The sequence below is a fragment of the Cydia pomonella genome, chromosome 8 (genome assembly GCF_033807575.1).
Source record: "Cydia pomonella isolate Wapato2018A chromosome 8, ilCydPomo1, whole genome shotgun sequence".
Lineage (NCBI taxonomy): Eukaryota > Metazoa > Arthropoda > Insecta > Lepidoptera > Tortricidae > Cydia > Cydia pomonella.
The window spans coordinates 8,729,101-8,755,990 of NC_084710.1; the positions used below are offsets into that span (position 1 = coordinate 8,729,101).

Consider the following 26,890-nt stretch of genomic DNA (forward strand, 5'->3'; position numbering starts at 1 on the left):
TTGAGAATAAAAGAGGAGAAAGGATCCCACCTTGTGGTACTCCCGTGTACTTCCCGTGTTCTTATATGCCAGTTAGCGAATATATCAGTGACAAGCACGTGGAAGCCATGCAGGGAGCGCTCGCGGGGTTATTCTGGTTTATCTAAACTATCGATTCTTCCGTGATCGGTAAGTCATTGCAATGATTCTGGCAGCGAGGAGAAAGGGCTCGTAAATAACGCCGGTGAGCTTTGATGTGCCGCCGATGACGCCGTCTGTCCGGCTGTCTGTTGGTCACTGTCAGTGTTCCATGAAATATCGGTGCGCCTGTCGAACTTGATCTGAGATACTAGGTAAAGTTAGTCTGGGTAAGATAAACTCGTAGGGAAAAATAAACAGTTAGAGTTACTTAAAGATGTTAAAGCTGGACAAGTGCGAGTCGGAGTTTTTAGTACCTATTTGTTATTATAGCGGCAACAAAAATACATGATCTGTGAAAATTTGGTACAGCCTGGCGACAGACGGATAGACGGACGGACAACGGAGTCTTAGTAATAGGGTCCCGTTTTACCCTTACAGTACGGAACCTTAAAAAGTAAATTAAATGTTAATATTCAAAATAATACCAATGAAAAAATAAAAATATTTACGTAGAAGGAGTTTTCTCATACGGTTTCTCTTGCTTTGTGCAAAACAAAGTTTGTTTCTCTTACACCATATTACATAAAGGCTTTTGATCCAGATAGCCCATTTCGCCGAAATGTTATTATTTCTGCAAATACCCATGCATTTATTGGAAAAGTTATCGGCAACATCTGAGTGAGCACCCTTTTCCTGGATGTTGAAACATACATATTTCTGATTCCTACTTACTACATTTGGTATACTCACACACAGCAATATCATTTGGTGCAATAAAATAGCTGCCTTATCTGTAGGTTGCTAAATGGGACAACAGACAACCTCCTACTTTAAGATAATTTATTAAAATAAAATAATGTGCGATCTGTACTTCATGCTAGCTCATTCCTCATCGCTAGCGCAATCTATCTTAAACACGAGGTATCAAAACGATTCCAACGAGCCAGTGATCGAGATGTGTTATCCCATCAGACTAGAAAATCATATCGGTGTACCGCCATCAGAAATATGTATACACGTTTGGACTTTATTTGAACGACGTAAGGTGGAAAAGTGGGTAAGTATCTATGAGAGATTCGATAGCGACTACGTTTTGCAATGAGATGGTTGTGTGGTCACATGGCGTGGCTACCGTTAGTCAAAAGTCAGTGACCAGTCGCACGTGGACGCACAGGCAAACTGACAAGTGTGAGGAGGCTCCCGTGCAATGATAGTTCTGTACCGATGCCAAGCGATAGTAGTCTTTGACTTTAATGTTATTTTGAAAGTGGAGATAAACGATAAAATTCTCTTAGTTTGATTCATAAATGGGTTGTTTTTATTCTAAAAAGTGTGCACAAAATGATACATTTCTGCTCTAGAGCACTGTACTTACTAAGTACGTTTTTTCTAATTGTTTACGTCAAGCAATTAAAATTTTAGTTTTTAATGGATTTGTTGTACAATTTACATTCTGATAATCAACTCCCCGTTCCATAAATAACAATATTTAGTCTCGGACTATTGGCTATTACCTTGACGGAGATGGGTGACTTTTATCCATTGGTTTTAGTTTCTCATATACCCCCAAACCGTGTAAACTGTTTTGTGGGACTCCGTATCTGTTTAAGATTTATCTTTTTATGTTAATAATAAATAAAAAAAGTAGCCCATATTTTTTGCCCATTCGTTTATTTACGTTACAAGTAGGTACATCTTTAGATCACATACTTAAATTAATATGTCTACCAAATGTCAATTTAATTGGTCCAGTATTTCTGGAGCAAATAGGCTGTGACAGACAGACAGGCGCACGAGTGATCCTATAAGGGTTCCATTTTTTGAGGTACAGAACCCTAAATATTTAAACCTACCATACATATAAAACTTTGCCAATTCCCAGACCTTTTTCTACCTACACGAAAATAATATGCTCGTTAGTAATAACAAATATAAAAGCAACTGAGTTAAAATAAGGGAAACGTGCTTTTGTATTAAAAATGGCAGTGACTAACTTTGTGCGCTTTTTGCAAGAAAAATCGGATAAACAATTTTTTTAACAGTAAAATCAGACAGAAAATTATACACATTTCATCGAAATAAAGCTGTTTTCAATAACTCATTTTAACAAATATTAATATGTACATTTATAAAATGAATAAAAAAATCTACTTTCTTAGAGTATACAAATAGTGCGTGATAAATTACAATCAGTAAGTTGCTTGACTAACAGTAACAAACTATCGTCAAAGTAATAAAAAACAATTTTTTTGCTTATAGGAATAGCTAGGCCTAATCATTGTATAGCTTTATGAGTCAGTTATTATTAGCACGAGTCACGAATCGTTTTACTCGCGTTTTACGTTCTCATAGCATATTGAGCGAGGCGAGTACATTCTTCAGGTTAACCCAGTATAAATGTGAAACTCAATCCTTCATGGTTGTTATGCTTTTCGGAGTTACAATGCCTCTGGCATCTGAGTCGACCACAGGCTATCGTGGACCGGTTAGAATAATACATAGCCTTAAGGCATTTTACGAATGGTAAAAGTTTTTCTAGTTTGCAAGTAGAAATAAACAAGAAAGCCGCAATAAATAAATTACCTGCACAGTTCGTTATATTAACTTAGTAGTTATCATAGCTTTATGATGAAAGTTAAATTTACAAAACTAGCTAAAGTACAAAGTCATGGTACAAGGTAACCTTTTGTTTTAATCGACTTTTGTGAAAACTATAATTCTGTAGGTAAACGCAAAGCTGTTATTGTAAGAAAAAATCAATTAATATTTTATCGGCTTATGATATTATGATTTTTAGTCTGAATAAAGTTTGGAACACAGCATCACAATAGCAGATTGTTAACCAAGGGATGAAATGGTACCTTTCACCCTAGTTAAACACTCTACTTTTCATTTTAAACACGAAGACATTAAAATACATGTGCATTTAAAAAACACGTCTAGGTCAGTAAATAAGCTAGGTATAAATTTTTGTAGTCTTTCTTTAGGGTACGTTTAATTAACAATATAGGTAACAATATCGTCATTTATGGGATGGGGAGTTAGTTATCAGAATGCAAATTGTACAAAAAAAAAACATTTAAAACCAAAATTTTGATTGCTTATCGTAAAAAAACTTCCTTAAAAAGTACTTGATCTTGAGCAGAAACGTATCATTTTCTGTACACTTTTTAGAACAACAACGACCCATTTTCGGAGCGCGGACTCCGAGAACCAACACTAGACAAACGTAACGACATCCAACAGGTAGCAGACATAAAAAGACAGACATTATTATAGTCACTCGCGTAGTACCGGCAAGTCCAAGGATCTTTCAAACCAGTATAAGTTTTGATATAGATAAAGCAGGAATCAACTTTCATGACGCGTATTTTTACACCGACGCTTTCAATAGCGATGTTTTACTTCGCTCCTATTTTCATATTATTATAACATTTTATGACCCAGCATGGTAACAACTTGGGAACTGTTGACCTTCTAAAAATTAAAAATAATAATACATCATGACTTAAAATAATTTGAAGAACTTCAAGCACTAGTCTCGTTTTCGTCGTTTCGTCTTTGAGTTTTAAAATAAATAATTGAAAACAAACCGTTAATACTGGATCTAACGATAGCTCGACTCGGTGCTCCGTGACCAATATGATCAGCACGTAACGCGATAGACGCGAGAGGGTTATGAAACTCAGATCCGTGATCCGCGTCGCGTTTGCGCAAGCATAAATCCGGCTGCATCTTACACTACTTAAATATTTAAGTACAAAGCAACTTGATTCTAGTATAGTTGACTCCAGCAAATATAGCACTTCATCTTTCTAGATTTTGTAGAAAATAATAAGCATAACTCCATCTCGGCTACGAGTCAATTAATGCTACTTAAAGCTTTCATTACAAGGATTGACTTTACTCTCTTGACTAGTGAAGGTAGCGTGCTAGCCTGGATATTTTTTAGTTAATAATTAGCTTCGCTTGAGATTAACTTTAAGTTAATATTTATTTATTATGTAGCGAGTTACATTAATTAGGCCTTTATAAAACGCGACCCCGGCCTCTTATTTAACAACAAATATTTGGGTCAATAGGCAAGGTAAATGAGATAAAGCGAAGGGTATGTTTAGAAGTTTCATTTACCATGCAGTTGATGTTAATTGAAAGCAAAATTATAGCTATAGCTAGCTACAAAATTCAGTGTTATTTTCGAGTAACTTTCGCTTTAAATAACGAACATCTGCTATGTTAATAACTGCAAAGAATATGTAGGTATATATATAAGATTTACGACAATTACTGTACTAGGAATTTGTACCTTTGATCTCTCACGCTATGTCAGAAATAGAACAGTGACCAAGCAATTAATATGTTATGTAATGACAAAAATAATTTCGTGGTGTAATATTTCGAGGGCATTTACTCGTATTCGTGTAATGAGCATGGATATTTGTTCCTGAGTCATGAGTGTTTTCTATGTATTTAAGTATTTATATATTATATATATCGTTGTCTAAGTACCCTCAACACAAGCCTTATGGAGCTTACTGTGGGACTTAGTCAATTTGTGTAATAATATTTACCTACTTATTATTTATTTATACAGTCGTATCACGATTGTAGTGCAGAGCGCCTACCGCGAACCACGTTCGACGTGTTACCTCTCTGTCGCACTTGTAAATTGGTACGTAAGTGTGACAGGGAGGCAACACGTCGAACGTGGTTCGCGGTAAGCCCTCTGGTATCATTGGGTAGCATATTGTCATTAATATTGTTTAATAGTGTCTATGAATACAAAATCTGTAGCATATTGCATTATTATATGTATCAATTACCTATTACTCTGTATTTTTTTATATAGGAGGCGAGCAGACGAATGGACATTTCTAGTGAACTGCAATCGATGTGGTTGTTATGTTTCTCAGCAAAGTTGCTATAGTCCTGTGTAGATCGTGTCATTCACGAAGACGCGTGCCTTGACTTGTATTGTTATTGTATTATTAAAGGTAAGATTTGAGAAATTTGCGTGTCGACGTGAATGACATGAACTATAGCTGTTTACCCTTTGATCTAACTACCTGCCTATCAGATCAGCCATCTACATCTACTATTTTAAAAATATTGAATTGATACCAAAATCCTTTTATAAAGTTTTTTTTTTTTAATATTCAATTTGTTCTAAAATAAAATGGTAACTATCAGCTCAATGAGAAATAAAAAATGATTTAAAGATTCTTACAATATCAGAATCGAATATTAAAACTTGGAGATAAACTATTTAAATACAAGAATGTCTAGAAAAACCACCGCCTTAAATAAATTATATTGATTCAGTAACGAAGACAATTTAAGCCTGTTTTGTAATTTGTGTAAGCATCAAAAAGATTTCCGAGCAAAGCACGTACAAGCTTACAGCGGTGAGCTCGAGCTGCAGACTCGATGCCGCGTGCATTTGATAGTACTTAGATAGAACTATGTTCGCAACACCCGGGTTATACGTTTGAGAAACTCTTATAATAGACATACACAAATGTTTCACTTCGAAATTGAATCATTAACAACCTTATTCCTTAACCACATTCAAATTTACACGAGTGAATTCTGAGTGAGAAAGTATAGCTTATACTTTGAATTGTTGTGACTTGTGAGGCTAGTCTCGATGTAAGTAAAGGTGCTGTAACCTTTTTCTTGCTCGCTACGGCAGCGACACATTGAAATACTTAACTATGATTGTGTTTGTAAAGGTTGTTAAAACAATTTTAAGCAATCCTAGAAACATAATATAATGTTATGAAATGCTTTATGTCGACGTACCTTAACAATGAATTAATATATAATGTATGTAAAAATTATAATAATTATCCAGCAGTTTTAGTACTTGCTCTTTTCCAAAATAATGGAAAGCATTTTTGGCATACACGGTGTTTTTTTTTAAACTTCGGGTTATAGCTAAGTACATTTAAGGAAACTGAATGGCATAGTTAATATTTTTTTTTTTGGTAAAAAGTAATTAATAGAGTTGTTGGAACACGAATATTATATTTCAATCCACCAAACAATTGTACAAATGTATAAACTCGTACTAAACAGTAATCAATATGTAAACATCAGTCCCTGAGGCAAGTATTCATGTTTGTAGGGGCTTTATCAGATAAAAATAATTCATTGATTAACTCCAAAATTGAGTTACTTAGGTACTGTAAGGTTTCTTTGAGAAACTTATTTAATTTAAGCTCAGGAATGCAACCTTGATATTAATGGACTTAAAAAAACATCGCGTATAGCGTAGGAGTAATTTTTTTAAATGACGCTTTGAAAATTACTACTTATTATAATTACAAAACTCCTATGACTAATGCCACATAACTTTAAGATGACATTTAAAGTAGGAGAGAAAAGTATGATATTTCTGGAGTCCATATGAGAATGTATCCGTCTACTCGTTCGAAAATATCATAAGCATAATATATATATAGGCTAAATATTAATTAAATTAATTAAATTCCTCTTTACTTAACAATTCAATGAATAGGTACAAAAACTAAACGATAGAGGCATTCATATCATTACATGGAGGCGTCGAAACGCAGTATTTTATGTGGCGAATATCGTATAACTGGGTTAAAAAAACACAAACATTATAATGCCACAGAGCAATTTACCACACCATAAAAATGTGATGTAATTAATCATTATTTAAGTACTTTTGGTAAAAACGTAGCTGTCCAGGGCTAGACGCAAGTAATTAACGTTTATTAGGTATTGCTTGAACATTTAATTACTTACGAGTAGACTGATAATAAATTAACTAGGACATTTCGCACAAATAATTGTGTGATTATTTATGTGATTGTAATTTGTTTTAATCAATCAAATATTATCAGTCTAAATTCAATCGCAATCGCTTCTTACAAACTATTTTAGTTAATAGTTACTAGCATAAGTAAATTGTATTCAAAACTATATTGTTCTCACTTGTCTTCAGCCCCAAATAAACATTAGAGTGGTGAACTATCGCCAAGGGACGCAACACATGTTAATATAGGTATAGGTATGTATTGTTATATTTATGTTTTCCTACTCCTCTACTGTTATCTGTCATTTATGCATTCATTAACACGAATATATTTAAGAACATACATAAAAGGTTTCAAGAAAAGTCTATATTTTCTATTCCTCATAAAAGCTCTTGTGCTTTTAATTGCTATAACGTTACTGCGATTAATGGCTACCAACCTAACAAAACCAAAACGAATACAGTTTTAAACTAAGTGCATTGCTGCCAACTTACAAAATATTCATTTGGTTGCATAGTAAAAATAATTACTTCATAAGTCAGAAACACGCATGTGACACCCGTAATATAGCAACACCCATATACTACGAAGACCGCTTAGCGTTGCTTGTTAGTCTCCGTAAGCTACGGTGGCCAAAATTGAAAAAAAAACTGTCCAAAAATTTAATTTAGCAAGTAGCAAGTACCAGGGCCTCATGAGTTACGAGGTGTCGCTGACCGGCCGGCCGCGGCCCGGGGCGGACCGGGCGCGTAACAAGGTATGCTCGCGCGTCTTGGCTTTATACTTTTGCTTTGTTTACCTAAGTTAAGATTTATTTTTGTTGACTCGTAGGAAAAATATTGTATGCAACGTTGTATAAGTAGTTCAAAAAATGCTCGTGGCGTATTCCTTTACAATGTTCGCCTATGCCTTCGGCTCCGGCTCACATTGTAACTCACGCCACTCGCCTTTTTTGACCCTTCTTATACAACTGTGGCATAAAATACTATTATTTAAATTGTAAATGTACTGTATGTACTGTCTGCTTAATGTATGTGTAATTTTCCTATTCCTCTAATTAATTCGTGCACTACCTGTTCTAAAAACTTACTGTTCTTTATATCCTGCTACCCTAAGGTTGTCTGGAAGAGATCGCTTACAGCGATAAGACCGCCTGTTGCTATCTTTCTTTACATTGTAAATCTGTTTTTAAATTAGTTTTCTTTGTGGTGCAATAAAGAATATTTACTTACACATGAGCCGCCTATAGTGATGGCTGATGGCGGATATATGCCGTGGGCCGTGGGCTCAAATAATCCAAAAAAAAAATTAAAGCTACATTCTTGACCACATTTAGAGACTAAAATGTCATACAAAATTTTCAGAAATCGGTCTTGTTTTAGAGATAATGACAATTCTTGTGAAAATTCGTTTCTGTAATAACTCAGTGAAAAACGCCTTTTTGGCTGCAACGCTACCACTATGTGACTTGGTTTAGACGTACTGACAGACATTGAAGTTTTAAAGGAAACTCGCAAAATTTATGTGTAGTAAAAAAAACTTATTGGTTGTATTGTTCCTTTTTTCGCCAAGATGTAAAAAGAAATAACTTGTCGTGTGCAGAAAACACACACACACACACACACACTTTTTATTTTTTTTGCTGAATATAAACAAAACAGAAGTCTTATAACATTTATTATTTATGACCTCAGGAATGCGGGTTTAAGATCAGTCGGGTAACTTGACCCCACGGTGTAGAATTAAGTGTACGAAAATTCATAATAACTTACGTTACCTTCACGTGTAAGTAATCTGTGGTGGTGTGAGGCCAGGTTCGCAATTAGGTGCGTAAACCGAGCTCCTTAATGCATCGGCAGTAGCGGACATTCGAGCGTTTAGCCACGCTTACCCACAGTACCCATGGGTAGTACACAATCTAAATGTAACAGTCAATGGTTAGATTTCATTTATTTATTTTAAACTTTATTTCACATTGCACTTCATAAAAGAGTAAAACAGGCATTCTCTACCAGTCAACCATAGGGCAAAACAGAAATGCGTCAGGGTGGGCGCAGTGAGAAATACACGAAAACGTACATTTTGAGCAACGTATTATTGCTACTTAAATACTATAATAAGTTAAATTATACGTTTGATTACACTAAATATACATATAGTTTAGAGATAATAGAACCGCTGCTCAATCTGTAGATTACATGTATGAAGTAGATATAGGAGGCGTATTCTGATTGTAGTAACCCGTTATGAATTTGGTGTGGATTTGTCAGGGATATGATCTATCAGTAGCAAAATTGGCATTTGTGTTTGAACAATCGATCAAATGAGCGGTCACGTTGTGACGGGCGAGAGGAGCTCTAAGCGGGTGATGAGTTGACTTACTGATACTCGAATGCGTGTACTGTGATCATGGTGAGGTAACCACAAACTAAACTTCGGTAAAAGTGTAGGTAAACTCTCACGAGAGTAACAATTATAGGGTAAATATTTACTATCATAACTACCGGGTAGCGCTTGTAATACGAGCAAATAACTTAAACATACATTATAACTGTTAAAAATTATGAAGTATTTTGACTTCGTATTTTTTATACAAATTAAATATTATCTTCAATGTTTGCTCTCATCAGTGTAATGTACGTTGCTTGTCACGCTTTAAGCATAACAAAATTCTCAATAGATTAGAATAAACTTTAAAAAGTTACAAAAATCAAAACAAATTATTTTTAAAAGTTGTTAAACAAATGTTGGTCAGTTTGAGGAGTACAGCCCAGAGTTTAATTTTTTTGCATCTTTTACAGGCCACATCCGGTATAAACTAACAAGCCAACAATAAACAATATATGTAATGCAGCGATGACTTTGAAATTTAAGTTCATACACTAGCTGTATTTAATATTTTTAGGCGGGTTTTTTGGTTGTAGGCAAATATGAATTAACTAACTACCTAATGCCACTATTATTAACGTATAACCCGACTAGTGTTACGAACAGTTTGAGTAAATAAAAATGATCCGGATTAAAACTAACAAAAAGACCCCAGTTTTTCCATAAATCACCCTATATTTTATTAGTGGAAATTTGCAATCCTAACGAAATAACGGTACTTTTTCTCTGAAATTACACTAACTGAATCTTTACAAATAACTTAGATTTTGTTGTTGATCGCTTCAGTACCTAATATATTATAGGTCTCGCTTTTTTAAAAAAAAAAAAAATTGTTTTGTAAATATAGAAAAAAAGGAAAACCTATAAAACCTATTGTGTTACTAAGATACTAAAAAAATATGCAGAATGGAAAATATTTAGAAGAAACGTTTTCTATTTTTGTATGGACGCACTCGATCGTGCTATACCTACTTCCCTCTGAAGAATATAACGGTTTATGAAAGTACCAATAACTATTTCCTCTAAAGTCTCCAATGCCCGTGTCTCATCAAACTGATAGTATACTTTTATTTTATGACTTTTCTGCCGGTATAACTTATATACACGTCTTATTAGGGTTCCGTAGCCAAATGGCAAAAAACGGAACCCTTATAGATTCGTCATATCCGTCTATCTGTCCGATTATGTCACAGCCACTTTTTTCCGAAACTATAAGAGCTATACTGTTCAAACTTGGTAAGTAGATGTATTCTATGAACCGCATTAAGATGTTTACACAAAAATAGAAAAGAAAACAATAAATTTTGGGGGTTCCCCATACTTAGAACTGAAACTCAAAAAAACATTTTTCATCAAACCCATACGTGTGGGGTATCTATGGATAGGTCTTCAAAAATGATATTTATGTTTCTAATATCATTTTTTTCTAAACTGAATAGTTTGCGCGAGAGACACTTCCAAAGTGAAAAAAATGTGTGTCCCCCCTGTAACTTCTAAAATAACAGAATGAAAAATCTAAAAATCTAAAAAAATATATGATATACATTACCATGCAAACTTCCACCAAAAATTGGTTTGAACCAGATCTAGTTAGTAGTTTTTTTAATACGTCATAAATGGTACGGAACCCTTCATGGGTGAGTCCGACTCGCACTTGGCCGCTTTTTTTTAGTATCTACGAATACGTTCTTATCAAAATATTCCGCATAAAATTACTAGGACCCGTACCTGCTCAAACGCATAATTTTATTAATGCCTGAATTATATTAGGTAGTCATTATGCGCACCCGGTCAAAGTAACTTCCTTCATTTCAAATCATGTACCTACTGATGTAGCTCACATACATTGAACGACCTGCGTATTGCAAACTGGTTATCGAACCCATAATACTCTCGATTTTGTTTAATTGTGATGCTTCTTCTCGTTTAGTTACTCTACTACTATAACTAATAAAATAATGAAGGTAACTTGTAGGTACTTTGATCTAACCAGGCCTTTACGATGCGTCTTCTTTGACGGCCTCAACCCAAGTGAACGAGCCTGTCCAAGTTACTCCGTGTCCCCACCATTTACCGTGTTGCCAACAGTATAATGTTATTTTCCCAACTACCCCTGTATTAATCCATCAAACTTCGTGCATGACTCCGGCGCACGAACGTTATCACTAAAACCTAGACCCGTTTTAAATCTTCCACCAATCGTCAAAAAATATTTTGAAGATTTAAACAGTTTTCAAAGAAGTTAATAGAAACATGGTCAGCAAAATGTTTAAATAAAATTATATCTCTACTTGAAAATCATATTATGACATTCGGTCTTCTGTTTCTCCTTGTTCATATAACTTAGTACTAATTCACATTTTTATTTCTCATTACTATACCATAAAAGTCCAAATTTTTCACCCGGGTTTTAGTTAAAACCTCACGTTCGTCCTTTATCTTGAAAAAAGGCACCGTGATTTTTTGATTTCAGTATATTGGGAAAGTCGGCTACAAAAAAGCGAGACTAGCGAAATTAGACATCCATATTCAATTTTAAATAATTATAATTAAATACGTTTTTTTTTCTGATAAAATCAACGGTAACCAAAAAACACATGGATTACAACTTGATAACTAAGTAGGTATCAAAATGGGTGGAATAGTCCCTTTCCCAGTTTTCGAGTATCAGCTTGAGGTGAGGTTTTACCTCCATGCCCCAAGGTATGCTGTATATTTATGTTCAAAAATTAAAATAGGTTTTCCAAAATAACTATAAAATTTACCAAATATTTTTTCAAGATCAGTCCGTTCGAACTTAGATTAAGCTTAGTCGACCACAAAGTTCTACATATAAGGCAGCACCGGTGAACGCGTGATTTGGGAAACCTTTTAAATTCAACGTCAGGAAAGCGAGGGATATACATACTGTAATTTTACATTTTCGAACTTCGTGGAATGCACGAATACGTGAAAGAATTACACTTAAAAGTTACTCGTTTTGAACAAATTTTATAATATAATATATTTATTTTGTTACCTTTATTTCCGACGTTCATAATTGATTATTATTGACGATAAATGCGCAAAGCTTTAAACGCGAACTCGTCATTAGATAGATGGATAAACTTTTTTTGTTTTATCCTGGCCGATGGGACAGCCACAGCGGCAACAGTGGCATATAGTTTGTAAGGCAACGTGTGACAAAAAGTTAATTCACCCAGATAGTACTTTTGCCAAATTCAAATAAACATAAACCAAAGACTATTTTGGGGTCCCTGACAGTTGCTACAACTTATACTCCGTGGGTCTTATTTAGAATCCAAAATAAAAGGACTCTTGAACTAACACGCACGTGTCTATGGCTAGGTAAAGATTATCTGATGTAAAGATTATCTTCACATTAACGGTACACTAATTGAACGTATCATAGAGGGTTTATGATATATGTGAAGAAAAGGTTTTAACATGAAAGTTGTAGGTGTATTATATCGTGGTTCACGGCGAGCTCGCAAGCTGTTTCGTGAAACCTTTACAACTACTTCATCTTAATTAAGCAATCAAAGTTTGTTGGAAGTACAAAGTGAGGGAGCGATGAGTATATAACCTCTGAGAATTCATTTCTGATAATAGTTGAGGTGGAGTAAGTTTTCCATGTTTTGAGGAGGCGTGGGGACTATTTTAATAACAAAACCGACACTGATATATTAAGATACATGTAGGTAGTATAATGCCCCCAGATATCAACTACCTATATCAATAAGGCGGATATACAATATAACAAGCGATGTATTCGCAATTTCTTAAAGAAACTATTCATAAATTCAATTTACAATTTTCCTGTTTAAATATATTGCTTAATAATTTAAAAAAAACACGACTGCAGTAAAAAGCGAACTAATAAGCTAAAATTATTTAAGATATGTTAACAAAATATTTGAATATAAATATAAATAGAATATAAGAGTGTAAGGCTCATAAGCAGCAACACAAAAGATTATACATATTTAGAATCGTGACTGTATATTCTGTATATTTATTTTAATTCGCCTGCTCGTCGGGACACCTTTTAAATGGGGAAATGCAAAACAGATACTCTTCTACTTGCTACGTGATTCAATCAATTTAATTTATTACGGGATAAATTTTTGTTAGAATACCTATTTGGTAATTTTTTTACTTTACCAATACTAGATGGGTTAAGCCATTGACGCGTATGTTGCTTATATATATCTTCTTTCAAATCAATCAAATATCTCACTCGATCTCGACTTTTTTTAATACCTTGTCGATGGCAATCAAGCATACAGCCCTGATGATAAGCAGTGTCCGTAGCCTATAATAGACACCTGCAACCCCAGAGGTGTTACATGCGCGTTGCCGACCCTAATACTAGGCACCCTCGTTGAGCTCTCTGGCAACTTTACTCAACGGCAGGAACTCAACACTATGACTAGGGTCTATAGTCACGGTTCTAGTGTATTCAATCCGAATGACGTAGGGATTCTAAATTCGAATGACAAATCACAAGTAAATACATCAGTGAAGGCATTTAGAAGTTACGGTGGAATAAAGAAACTCACATACATACCCGTACATAATATGAACCCTGAAAACATATGCATATACGCTATCGAGAACGTAATTTACTTTCTATACATCTCGCTCGCACTTATATGAAGGTACGATTGAGATGCATAGAAAGTAAGTTACGTTCTCGATAGCATTTATGTCAGTGCCGAACTAGTGGTAGCTACACTCGTGTCTATTCTCAGAAATTATTATAATCCTCTTGTCTATTTTCCGAAATTATTGTATATATTCTCCTAAATTTAATTAATATATAGGTACGACAAGTTGATAAATTTAATTCCTTCTGCGTCTTAAGGCCCTATAGATTTGTGTTCTTATCTCACTGAGCGTAAAAGTGAGATAGAAATACGTGCTCCCGATCGCGGATATCATGTTTTCTGAAAATATGTAATTCAAAGCTAAAAATAACAAGTCATATTATCCTGAAGCAAGAGATTTCTTGGAACAGACATGTAATTAAATATGAACGAGTCGAAGAAATCATCCCAGTGTGATGTGGTTCAAATATAAAAAACCGGCCAAGTGCGAGTCACACTCGCATATCAAGGGTTCCATACATACATCACAAAATTAAAAAAAAATAAATTTCTTTTTATACGTCAAATACGTGAGTGAAACGTCGTGAAAATCCCGAAAAAAAAAACCAGATGTAACGGAAATTTTTATGGCACGGTATCTTAGTATGTGCATAGTGGCGATGGTTAGGAAAGAAGCCATTACTTGTAATTGTGTACCTACCGCTGACAGATATGGCGCTTATTTTGCGCTAGAAACGACGCACTTGGAACTTAAATAACTTTTATACGTGGTGATCTCATCAGTAATTAAAATTGTAAAAGAAGTTGTAAATAAATTTTAAAGTTTTTCACAGATACGTTATGATTGCTCTTGTTTGAGACTACTATGTAAAATTTAATGTACAAAACTGATGCAAAATTGCTCGGATACCAAAAACAAGTATGGAATAATTATAACAAGTACCCAAATGAGAAGGCTGAAGGCCCGAAGCGTGCGGAAGAGGGACGCCAGCATGGGAGGCCAAAGTTAGGTAGAGATTGGTGCACAGTTCGGAAGCTTCGGGCCTTCAGCTCTACACGGGGCTCGGCCTTCGGTCATTGAATTCAGACACTTTTGTACTATTGTTCTTTGACTGAACTTAGTCCCGCAGCTAGGCACGCCACTTCGGAATGTTTGGAGCCTTCGGCCCTAGGCGGATCTCGGCCTTTGGCCTTCGCAATAGCTGTCTACCCCACGTTTCACGTCAACCATTGCCGCTGTATCTCTAAAGCAAAAAAGCCTAACCACATTTTAGTTCTTAACTCTGACTGATGCTTGATTGCAGGTTTCTACCCCACGTTTCACGTCAACCATTGCCGCTGTATCTCTAAAGCAAAAAAGCCTAACCACATTTTAGTTCTTAACTCTGACTGATGCTTGATTGCAGGTTTTTAATAGGTTTTCATGTCATCTTCAGGTTCTTAGTTAAGTTGTGTATTTTTTCTTCAAAATTTTTGATCTAGTAGTTTTGCAGATAAAGGGGCGCGGGGAGGGAATGGTCATTTTTACATATTTTCTTGAATAACTTCTAAATTTTTATCCTAATATCATGAAAATATATATTTATGACTCTCAAAATGAGCCCTTTATTTTGATATTAAGTATATCACGGTATAGTTTGCTAAACTTACTTTTTTAATTTTCTCATTTATGCCCCAAAAGTGGCCATATGTTTAAAATTTGTTTATTTATTTTATTTTATTAATTTTAAGGGATAACAAGCAACTATACAATTATAATTTACAAATGGTGTTACATTATTAAGTGTTGGTTTTATGTACAGTCAATAACGTTATCCACAAGTAACTTATATACATAAAGTTTGTTGTTACATATCCGTCGTTAGGTCACAAATTTACATATGTGTACCAAATTTTTACTTAATAGGTCCAGTAGTTTCGGAGCAAATAGGCTGTGATAGACGGTCGGACGGACGGTCAGGTTTAAGGGTTCCGTTATTTTCCCTTAAGCTACGGAACCCTAAAAACTTCAGTTTTGCGTTAGTTTTCTCTTTAAGGGATATTTTTAAAATAAAACATTTACTTTGCAGTTACCCACGCATAAATACTTAAATGTTTTCCAAATCAGTTCTAGTGGTTAAATAAATATCGTATATTAATCACTCACTATGCACTGGTTTTTCTCTGATAAAAAGGGATCTTTAAATTCATTTCATTCTGATAAAACGCCTGTGTCTAGGTCTACTAATATTATATATGATGTTATACATTCAACAGACGAGAGTGAATTAATTGGACCCAAGACCTGTGTCAACTGCGTCAGCTGTGCGTGCGTAAGTCTTCCATAACGCCGTATTATTTTGGTGACTCATTGAATTGCTAAAGAATCTCCAGATAAATAAGTGAGTAAAAAGTCTCAATTAACATTTTATTTCGTATTAGATTCACAATCCCACACACAATTCCGCATTCAGTAGTAAAATTGATTGACTGGTTGTATTTGACATCTAACAGAGGGGAAATTAGAAGAATAAACATTTGCCTCTCCCTTTATTAAAAGAAAGCAATGTGCCCTGCAAAACACGTTTTTGTATAATGTAGATGACAACTGATCAGGAGTTCTCCGAACATGGGCTCATTATGGAAGCATCCGGGTGGCCTTTCCAAAGTGTCGACACGTCGCGAGTAGCCGACACTGGACGAATAGTTGCTACGTAGTAAGTACACAGTACACACACAGCGGAAAGTGTATGCCCCGTTGATTCTTGTTGAATTAGTAACTTTACAGAGGTTTACAAAATTTTACTGGGCGGCTTAGTCAACACAAGCTTGTAGATCTACACACGATTTAAAGTTCAAACTGGATGGTCTGTTAGCAACTGTGAAAAGATTTTTGTCAACTGAGTGAAACTTTGGAACAAATAGCTACTTTATTCTACTTTACAATGAACTATACAATGTTATTCTTTGAATTATTTACATCTAGTTTCATGCTTTCTTAAGTGAATACAATTTATAAGGCATAAAGTTTAAATTATAATGTATTCCAAAATAAATACAAACGTACTTAATACAATTTATGTCGTGAAATACCGAAAAAAACTTTTAATTTAATCTTTTGTATCAATATCATTTTTAAGGTAATTTGATATATTTATTTTACTATATTTTCACTTAGGTTCACATTAATTCTTACAAAGCTTGTTAGATACTACACAGCCAGTCGATTCAAATAAGATTGTCGCCAAACATTTGGTTATACTTTACCCTCTCTGGTATAATTAGGTACCTATATTTTTTGCCTGAGAGGGGTACAACGGGAAATTAATTCAAATTAGATTGGTTTGTATTGATTACACACACACTACCGATACTGTGTTCCGGTCCCATCATTAGACTCACTGACACATAGCGGGAAAGGGTATCATAATTAAATACTAGCCTACAAACAGACAACGGACGAGAAAATTAAATAAAAGCTTGTAATAAACAAGAAACTGATGGGGAGAATGCTGTCCATACGTTCGATAGGAATCTCGTTTGCCTCTATATCATAAGTAAGCCGTGTTAATTGAAGCCATTTCAAAATGCTCACGTGATCGAATGTCTGCGCACAAATGCTTTACGATGGAATTTTCCGTATATCTATATATATCTACCTTGCATGTCTGTTTGACTGTATGGTAACTTTTGGAAGTGGCACGAAGATTCTCATCAGAATGTAGCCATTGTTGGGTACTTACATATGTGCCTAATATCAAAATCAGATGATGCAAAACCATGGCTATAGATTATAAAAAGGTATACCATAAACCACAACGTTCTGTTAAGTCATATATCTAAAAGCATTATCACTTAGAATTTCGATATTCTGAAGATTTAAATCCTCATTTAAAACTACTCAAATGTATCCTTTTAATTTTTGATTTTGAGCCATATTGTGAAATCACTTTAAAACAAATTCGCTATTGGAATTATAAAATTTGACAACATTTATGTTTTTACACTATGTTGTTGTGGATTTTTTTAATAACTTGGCACAAAATATGGGTATTTTATTTATTTTAATTAAGTAGGTGCATTTAATTAAACTTGAAACAGAGATTTAATTAACGTTGAAAAGCAATGACTACTAGAAAAAAAAGCAAAGGTATAAAATGTTTTTAGATATGCAGGTAGTCCCCCGCTGCGTTTATGTCAGTTAGACAGACGTAATGAATATCATAAACTACTGAACGGTTGTGCCAGTTTCTTAATAGCTTTATTGCTATTGGAACATGGCATACGATTTATCTTTGGGTACATTTTTGACATAATGTTGATTACTAACCGGTGCTGCCTAATGCCTTAGGCCTTAGGATTGTCTACATCGCCGCTTGAAACATTCAGTCGCAGAGAGGCCAGGGAGATCCCTTACAAACTTATATGCAGGAAATAAGGTATGTCTGCAGCTAACTGTACTCGTACATAGGAACAGTCAGCATCAATAATAACCAACATCATGTCATAAGTATCTGCAACTCTTTTATTGTTTTACATTATACAGTAGGGCTAAGATGGTCGGTTTTTTATCATCTGTCATCATGCCTGTTACGTTCTAACAAGTATGTAAGTGCAAAAGTGACGCATGACATGACAAGTGATAATAATGCGACCATGATACCGCCGCAGTAGGGCTAAGATGGTCGGCTCTTTATCATTTGTCACCATGCCTGTCACGTTCTAACAAGTATATAAGCGCGAAAGTGACAGGCATAGTGACATGTGATAAGAATAGAAGCACGATGTCACCTGTGATATACTTACAGGGTGTAAATAAAATTGAGCCACCTGCAATAATTTTCGGGCTGAATACTGAGCAACTTTTGGTATGGGACCAACACCGAAATTAAAAAAAAAAACTCTCATATACAAAATAACAACATAAACCAGCCAAAATGTATGGGAGAGTATTTTTTTTTCAAATCGTTTTTAAACTCGTGTCTTTTACATTTAGTTTGTCATATAGACATTATACATTGATGATAAAGCTATAAGGGAATAATAATTAGTACACACTTTTGACGCATATTTTCTTCCGCTGCTATTTATGCTGGGTATAACTTTACTTTGCTGCTACCAATATTTATATATTTATAATTAAGACTAATAATCAAATAAAAAATAAATAGAATTAATATTTGGGGACAATCTTACACAGACCGACCTACGTAGCTCCAAACTAAGTAAAGCTTGTACTACGGGTACTAGGCGACGATATACATAATAATACGATATAATTAAGAGAAAGCGCCCCTAAGACCATAACAGATTATGATTTGGATTCAAATCAAATGGAAATTTCTTACTTACTACGGGTATACAGTTCATACCAGTCAGATCAGCCAGCCAGTGGATCTGTCAGTATCAAAAGTGACGTTTTTGGTTGATGAAATGTCTCTTCTCTTATTCTTTTTTTCTCTAGTCTCTTAGTCTTTCTAATCTCTTATTATTAAAATTAGAATACGCATGTATGTCATTCCCATACATTACTAGCTCGGCTCAAAGCTACAATCCGATTTTACAAAAAAATTAAAACTAAAGTTCTTACTTCCGTGGACTACAGTTCAATGTATCTCCATTACCAGGCATTTAAATATTACTAATAGAATTAAAAAAGAGTGGTCAATACCACTAGATTCTGAATTTATATTGTTCGTATTTCAAAAATATCAAAACACACACACACACACACACACACACACACACACACACACACACACACACACACACACACACACACACACACACACACACACACACACACACACACACACACCACACACACTCACTCACTCACTCACTCACACACACCACAGCACACATAGACGAAACATTTTCCACACACAGTCCATAGATAATAGGTTTTGTTACAGATAAACGATAATAAATTTGTTTTTAATAATATTTTTTTAAATACGTGAAAATATCCCTAAAACACACCTGTATAGTAACGGTTAAACGGTTAAACAAAATATTATATAAAATACACTGAAATGTCTAAAAAACCTATCGTGATTGACATAGTGGGGCTTTCTTTTTAAAAGGTTAATTCATCTCCTCCCACGTTGATTACGAATGACAGTTTAAAGGTGAAATATGTGCCTCTCGACACGTTGTTTTTAGGCTAGTTGTTTTATTCACGTAAACAAAACAAGTTTAATTGAATAACGGGTAGTTTCCCACCGTTTAATAATTGAACCATTATAGCCTGCGTCGTTAAACAAAGCAATTAAGTACGTAAGTGGATAAAAAGTGACGTTTTTAGCAAGTTTTTTTATGAAAACGCCGCGCAGTGAAGGTTAGTGTAAGGTTAACACTAATACACATTTGTAAGCTACGTTGTTTCACTAAAAATACGAGTAGCTGGATATATTAAAATCTTGATGTGAAATCAATCAATCAATCTGGTTTTAATTTGTCACATTTAATAACAGTTTCTAACCCTTTATTAATAATTTTACAAACTTGATTGCCTCACATTTTTCGTATGCTACTCGTATTTTACATATTCATATTCGTTCAACTACCCATACTTACTCTTCTTCCTCGCGTTGTCCCGGCATTTGCCACGGCTCATGGGAGCCTGGGGTCCGCTTGACAACTAATCCCAAGATTTGGCGTAGGCACTAGTTTTTACGAAAGCGACTGCCATCAGACCTTCCAACCCAGAGGATAAACTAGGCCTGGTTGGGATTAGTCCGGTTTCCTCACGATGTTTTCCTTCACCGAAAAGCGACTGGTAAATATCAAGTGATATTTCGTACATAAGTTCCGAAAAACTCATTGGTACGAGCCGGGGTTTGAACCCGCGACCTCCGGATTGCAAGTCGCACGCTCTTACCGCTAGGCCACCAGCGCTTCTACCCATACTTACTGTTACCTCAAATTTGATAACTAAAATACCTCATTACTTTTCTATGTATATGACATATTAAACACCTACGATGTGCTTATTTTATTATTGTTGTATGGCGATACAGTCGCATTCGGAGCTCGAAAGTATTTTATCTAACACCTACTTTTCTAAAGGAAACTAGAAGTTGAGTAAGTAAGGTAGAAGTACTAGTGCTCGACGCTGCACTAGTACTCGACATGGGCACTTTATGTCAAAGTGACAAGGATTAAGTTCGAATACAGAAAAATCTTCGTTGTTCAAATTTAACCTATATTTCCATGAAATAAAGTGCCCATGTCGATGACTAGTGCAGCGTCGAGCACTAGTACTGCTACCTTAGTCATAATATTTTGTTCATACAGTCTAACAAAGAATGAGTATTCAAACTTCAGACTCCTACCATTAATTAGCTAGGTATCTATCATCTATATCTTTATTTGCATTTATTTAAGCCAAACCACCTAAAGTCATAAAACCACTAGAAAGTAACTTAGCGATAAAATTATTTTCTATTAAATAAAAGTGTCTAACAAGCTACGTTATCTCTTTCTAAATTCCAAAGTTGTGGCATTAACAATTTTAATATAAAAATAAAGATTCAAGTTGTAAGATAAAATTATCCTAATTTTGTTGTTGCTCCTTTCGCAATTGTTTAAGAGGATTCGGAAAGTCAAAAAGTTAAATTTCCTGTCAAGTGAGATCTAAAATTTGAGTTTCATGCGGTACCGAGTTTAACTTCCTAATTTACACTTCAGAAAGCAGGTATATAATTAATCCTTCGCAATCATACAAGAGCATACACTGCTTCCTCATTTATGCGAATAATTACTAATTATACATTATTTATTAAGGGCTAACGAAGATCATTCAAATTTAAAAAAAAAATGGGTTCTTAAACGTTTTTGAAGTCGTGAGAGACGTTAGAATAGACGTGTCATGAATATCTATTTATATCATACTTGTAATTCTTGTAAATAGTAGAAATTGTACAGATTGGCGTAAAAATGAAATATTTTTGCAACATAATTACAAAAAATCGGGCAAGTGCGAGTCGGACTCGCGCACGAAGGATTCCGTACCATTATTTATAAAAACGGTAAAAAAAATATGTTTGTTGTATGGGAGCCCCCCTTAAATATTTATTAATTTATTTGTTGTTAATAGCGGCAACAGAAATACATAATCTGTAGAAATATCAACTGGCTAACTATCACGGCTCATGAGATACAGCCTGGTGACAGACGGACGGGCGGACAGCAAAGTCTCAGTAATAGGGTCCCGTTTGACCCTTTGGGTACGGAACCCTAAAAATTAGTGAAAACCCATTTTTAGTGAAAATGGTTTTCCCTGGACAAAAACGGGTTATTACGGTAACATTAAAATCGAAACATGGGTCATAATTTAATGGGCGGCTGACGGATGCAAATTGCGTCACATTATTTTGACGTACGACGTACGTAGTATTTGAACGATATACGTAATATGAATACGACTACAATCGATTTAAATAAAGACAACATAATTTCAAAAAAGTTATAGTGTTTTATTCTTGAAATAATTAATCATAATTTTTCTTTATTCGATATTTTCAGCCCATTCCTTTTATAGTTCACTATACACTTATACAGGGGAAATGACCTCTCTACATCTACAGATGTAAGAGGTGCGTATTCGTAAAGTGATACTTCATCATTATTTGGAACTTACTGATATAATAACAAAAAATGCATATATATTTTTATACATAAATATTACTCGAAACTTATTAAGTCTTATCCATCTTATGCTTTCGTCACCATATTGCATCCATCGGCCGCCCTTTCTCATATTATTCATTATCATGCTATTTGTAAACTACGTACTCGTAACTACACAAATAGTAAAAGGCAAGAAACAAGAAATCCTGTTAAAATTAAGCTGTAACGTAAAGCTCGCCTACTCTATGCAAGATGCTTGAAATATGTTCCCATCGATTGCCCTGCAAGTCGAAAGCTCAGAGGATCTAATATAAGTGTGCTGGCAATCGACACGTAGTTTTACTGATCTTAAAGTCATTTTAAACTGGTTATTTGAGAATTTGATACACCGGCGCTCGCGCTACTAATTGGATATAGTGGCAAGACCTTGAGATCCACAAACAGCAATCGGCTTATCCCTTCTCCGGATTTGACCTTGTATGACGAGGAAGTCATACTTCGACAATCAACTTCTGGGTTCATAAGCTTAGCTTTTGATAACTCTTTGTTTAACGTTGAATCGATAATGGTCATGATGCCTTAGCATTCGTCATTGGATCGAATCGTTTATTACCTTTTAATGGATTTTTTATTTTTTCCACATCCTTGACGATTAACGACAAACGTTATATTATAACCTATCCACATACAAACAGTGTATTAAATACGTTTTGTCTCAGCTGCTGAGGAAAAATTTAATGTATTCACCTCTGTCAAAATTACTATGTGCAAAAATAATAGTAGGTACAGTCAGCATCAAAAGTAGCGGATCAAACAAGGTTTCAAAAGTATTTACCATTCTGAAACAGCTTAACAAAATGTGGTGGTTATATATGCAGAATAATGAAGACGGTAAAAGATATACTTTTGAATGTAAATTTTAGAGATTTATCTATATTTGGAAAAGTTATCCGGGATATCAGATTCTTTTGGTGCGTTGTTTCATCCGCTACTATTGATGCTGACTGTACCTAAAGAAGAAAACTATCAATTTAAGGCTGGTTAAACATGCAAAATACGGTCATAACGCTAGTTTTATATTACAACTATTTTAAGTGACAGCATTATACTAAAAAGTCCACATATTCCGAAGTATTTTAAATTCATTATGCGCCGTATAATTTGTTTACATAGTTTTATTTTTTGAGCTTGTATTTTTTAAAGTAATTCATTAATTTCTTCCGTTTCTTTCTAATTCATAGACCACGTATTTCACAATGGGTTTATATTTTTAAGTAATATTGTGTAACATGATTTATGACTAGGTTTTATACATACAATCAGTTAACAATACGAGTATCTTAGACTCTTTAGTTCCGTAAGATGTTTTATTAATGAAATTATGAGTAACCAACAATACCTACCTAAATTCTCCGCCAATGACTCACTTTCAATTCCTAAGCTTCCTCCAGTGAAGACCCACGTTACCTCTCAAAGTTATGACTTGCTAACAGACACGATTCTCAAAACAGAGCCAAACCCACCATAAGTAAAATCAGACCTACCGTGTCATCCACAAATCAGAGATATTTCACTTTAACGCACAACGAACTAGTTGTAAGATTGTTTACTAAAACACTTATCACGTTTCACAGATCCTAGCACTTTCACTCGATGAAAAGCAGTTCTGTGTCGTTTTGGTTTACCAAACCGTTAAAACTGCCTCTGCACACGGCGCTCGCGTCACACTGGCTGCAAGCCTCTTCCCCACTACAACCAACCCGGTTTATAATAAACTATGGTTTGAACTGTATTATTTGGTAGCTAAAGTTGAATTCAGGTTGTATCGGAAGTTAATGAATGCGAAGTGTCACTGTTAGCTTTACTCTCAATTGTAAATTGATTGTCGGTAAGTACAAGTCATAGTTATATATTGTAGAACTTATTGAAATCAATGTTTTATTTTGAAATTGTTCAGCGTTTTTGTTCAGTATCAAATCATTAGACCATGTCGAAGTGTTTTAGCGAGACAACCAACATACCTAACAGTGAAACTCAGGTTTTAGTAACTTGGAAGTTCTGCTCCATCATACAAAACAACCGTGACAGTGGAAATTCAATTAAAACTTGGAATTAATATAATTTAATGAATATTGTTGTTATTGGTGGTGGTATGGAGCTGTTGTCAGAGTGTTCTTACAGGACAATATTTCATATTTTTGAGTGATGGGTACTTACGAGTATTATTGTTTGGGTTTATAGAACGCGAAATTTAAAGATACCTTTTTTATTTACGCGAATATTTTACTTATACATTATAGTTTACCATACTAAAGGATTCCGTTTAGATTTTTTCGCCTAGCTGATGGATTGGTTAAACGATTAAAAAACTTCACTCTATTCCAACAATTTAAAATAACATCTAACAATATACCTACGAATGTTTCGCCTCTGCAACATGAGATGTTATTTTCTAATTTATATTTAGGTTCAGATGCTGTCGTGTAATATAGTTATATTTACCTATCTTTGTCTTTCATAAGTTAATCATAGCCCAAGGCAGAACAGAGGCTGTATTGTTAGGGTAAACTAGTGGTCTTTTGTTTGTTTTGTTGGATAAGCACAAACAGTTATTCCCATTTATTTCCAAAACGGTTTACCCTTAGGCGACGACGTCCGCACAGACCTAGCTACATTGTTTAGCGACTAGAGCCTAGTAGCTTGTGTAGACGTAACCGACATAAACAGACATGTTTGTTTACTTCGATACACGCTGAAGCGACTAAAGTTAGACCAAAATAAGTCTTCAATTATTTATACGTCATAACTTCATAGAAGTTTGACGTAAAAAAGTAACACTTGCATTGCGTGTCCTATCAAAATCGTTGAAAACTTGTCTTGGTTCAACAATAGAATGTTCGTTTTACTAAGCTACTTACTAGGTGACTCGCCAGGCTCTAGACGCTAAGCAAGCCGCCTGTCTGTGCGGACGTAGCCTTATAGTTGAGATGATTCTTCTAGATAGGTGTTAGAGTTTTAGTCGCTACTAAGCGTCACAGATTTTCACTGAGTGATGAACACTGAGATGATTTTAATTGTATTACCAGGTTGATTGAAGATGCACGGACACTGCACTGTTAATTGCTCTACTCCGCTTCAGCGTGTGATGTTGACACGCTACATCATTGTTCTAGCTTCATTACCTACATTTGAATAGTTTAACAGAACGTATTAAGTACTAGAGAAAAGGTAGTTCATATAATTTTTACCGGACTATACAAAATCACGGATTGATATTGATACTGAATAGTACAATTTCTTTTTGCTAATCAAAAGTGATCCTTAGTTATCACCGAGTAAGTCAGGTGAACATAGGAAACTAGAGAAAACGGTCCAAAAGGGAGAATTAAACCAGAAGACTGCGATTCACTCGCACTGGTTACAGTTGGAATTACTGTGGGTATTAAGTCACTTTTTTTTTCCTAAGTACTCATTCCGGTTTCTAAACAGATTCGTGTACTAAATCCAAAATTAAGGGTTAAGCGTGAGTGTGGGTGTCAGTATCATGTTCCACCGTAGCGTTAAATCTTTCTGAACCAATTTAGTTGAATGAAAGTGTATCCTAATACTGTTGTAATCCTTTAATTTGAAAAGCCAGGTTCCTTTATAAAGAAAAATGTAAATGCCAAGTCTCTAGAAATAGTAGTGCAATGTAGGCTTTTGAAAAGCGGGAAAATGAGCGGGGAGGTCCTTTTCTTTAGAGCGACGTTCTTGAAAGTTGCTTTCAACTACAACTTTCTACAGAGTAACTCTTATCACGGTGCGTAGCCAACGTGCCAATCGTTAACGCTCCCTAGCGAACGAAACACAACTGTCATTGTCACTGTCGCACTAATATGGAAGAGTGATAGATGACTACGCTATGCTACGGAGCGTTAACGATTGGCACGTTGGCTAAGCACCCAGGCTTAAACGTCTCTTCTTCAATCAATGTTCATAATGAATGTCGGAAAATTTATACATACTTATCGAAAAAAGTAATTAAGTATACATTTTCATATTAAGTTTGCAGAGAACATTCAGAATTGGAATTTGAAAATTAATAACTGCACTTAATGCTTAATAGCGCCCTCTATTACCTAACACATAAGTGCAACTAAGCAATTTGTGCAAGGACACTATCAGAAGCCAATATCTCACACTCCGTTTTAGCCGGATGCTTCGACTAGTTCGACGCAATCGACGGTCGACATACCGTAGTAGTACCACAGACATATAAATCCAAAACGATCATGCTCTCAGTGTCTGCTTCGGTTTATTCAGTCAAAATTAGGTAGTGTCAGAATTTCACTTTTATTTATTTTATTGATTTGTCTTACTAACTCTGTATATTTT

The 26,890-nt window shown here is 34.8% G+C and overlaps 1 protein-coding gene across 3 annotated transcripts in view; it reads right to left on the reverse strand.

Moving 5' to 3' along the window:
• The window catches only part of LOC133520489 (tyrosine kinase receptor Cad96Ca-like), a 105,560-nt gene extending 81,315 nt beyond the window's left edge, over positions 1-24,245 (reverse strand). For 2 of the 3 annotated variants that reach the window (XM_061854928.1, XM_061854925.1), the window contains exon 1: positions 24,061-24,245. The gene's annotated coding sequence lies outside the window, so the exon portion shown is untranslated. The other variant, XM_061854927.1, reaches the window with a different exon arrangement.
• Positions 24,246-26,890: the final 2,645 nt, after the last annotated feature.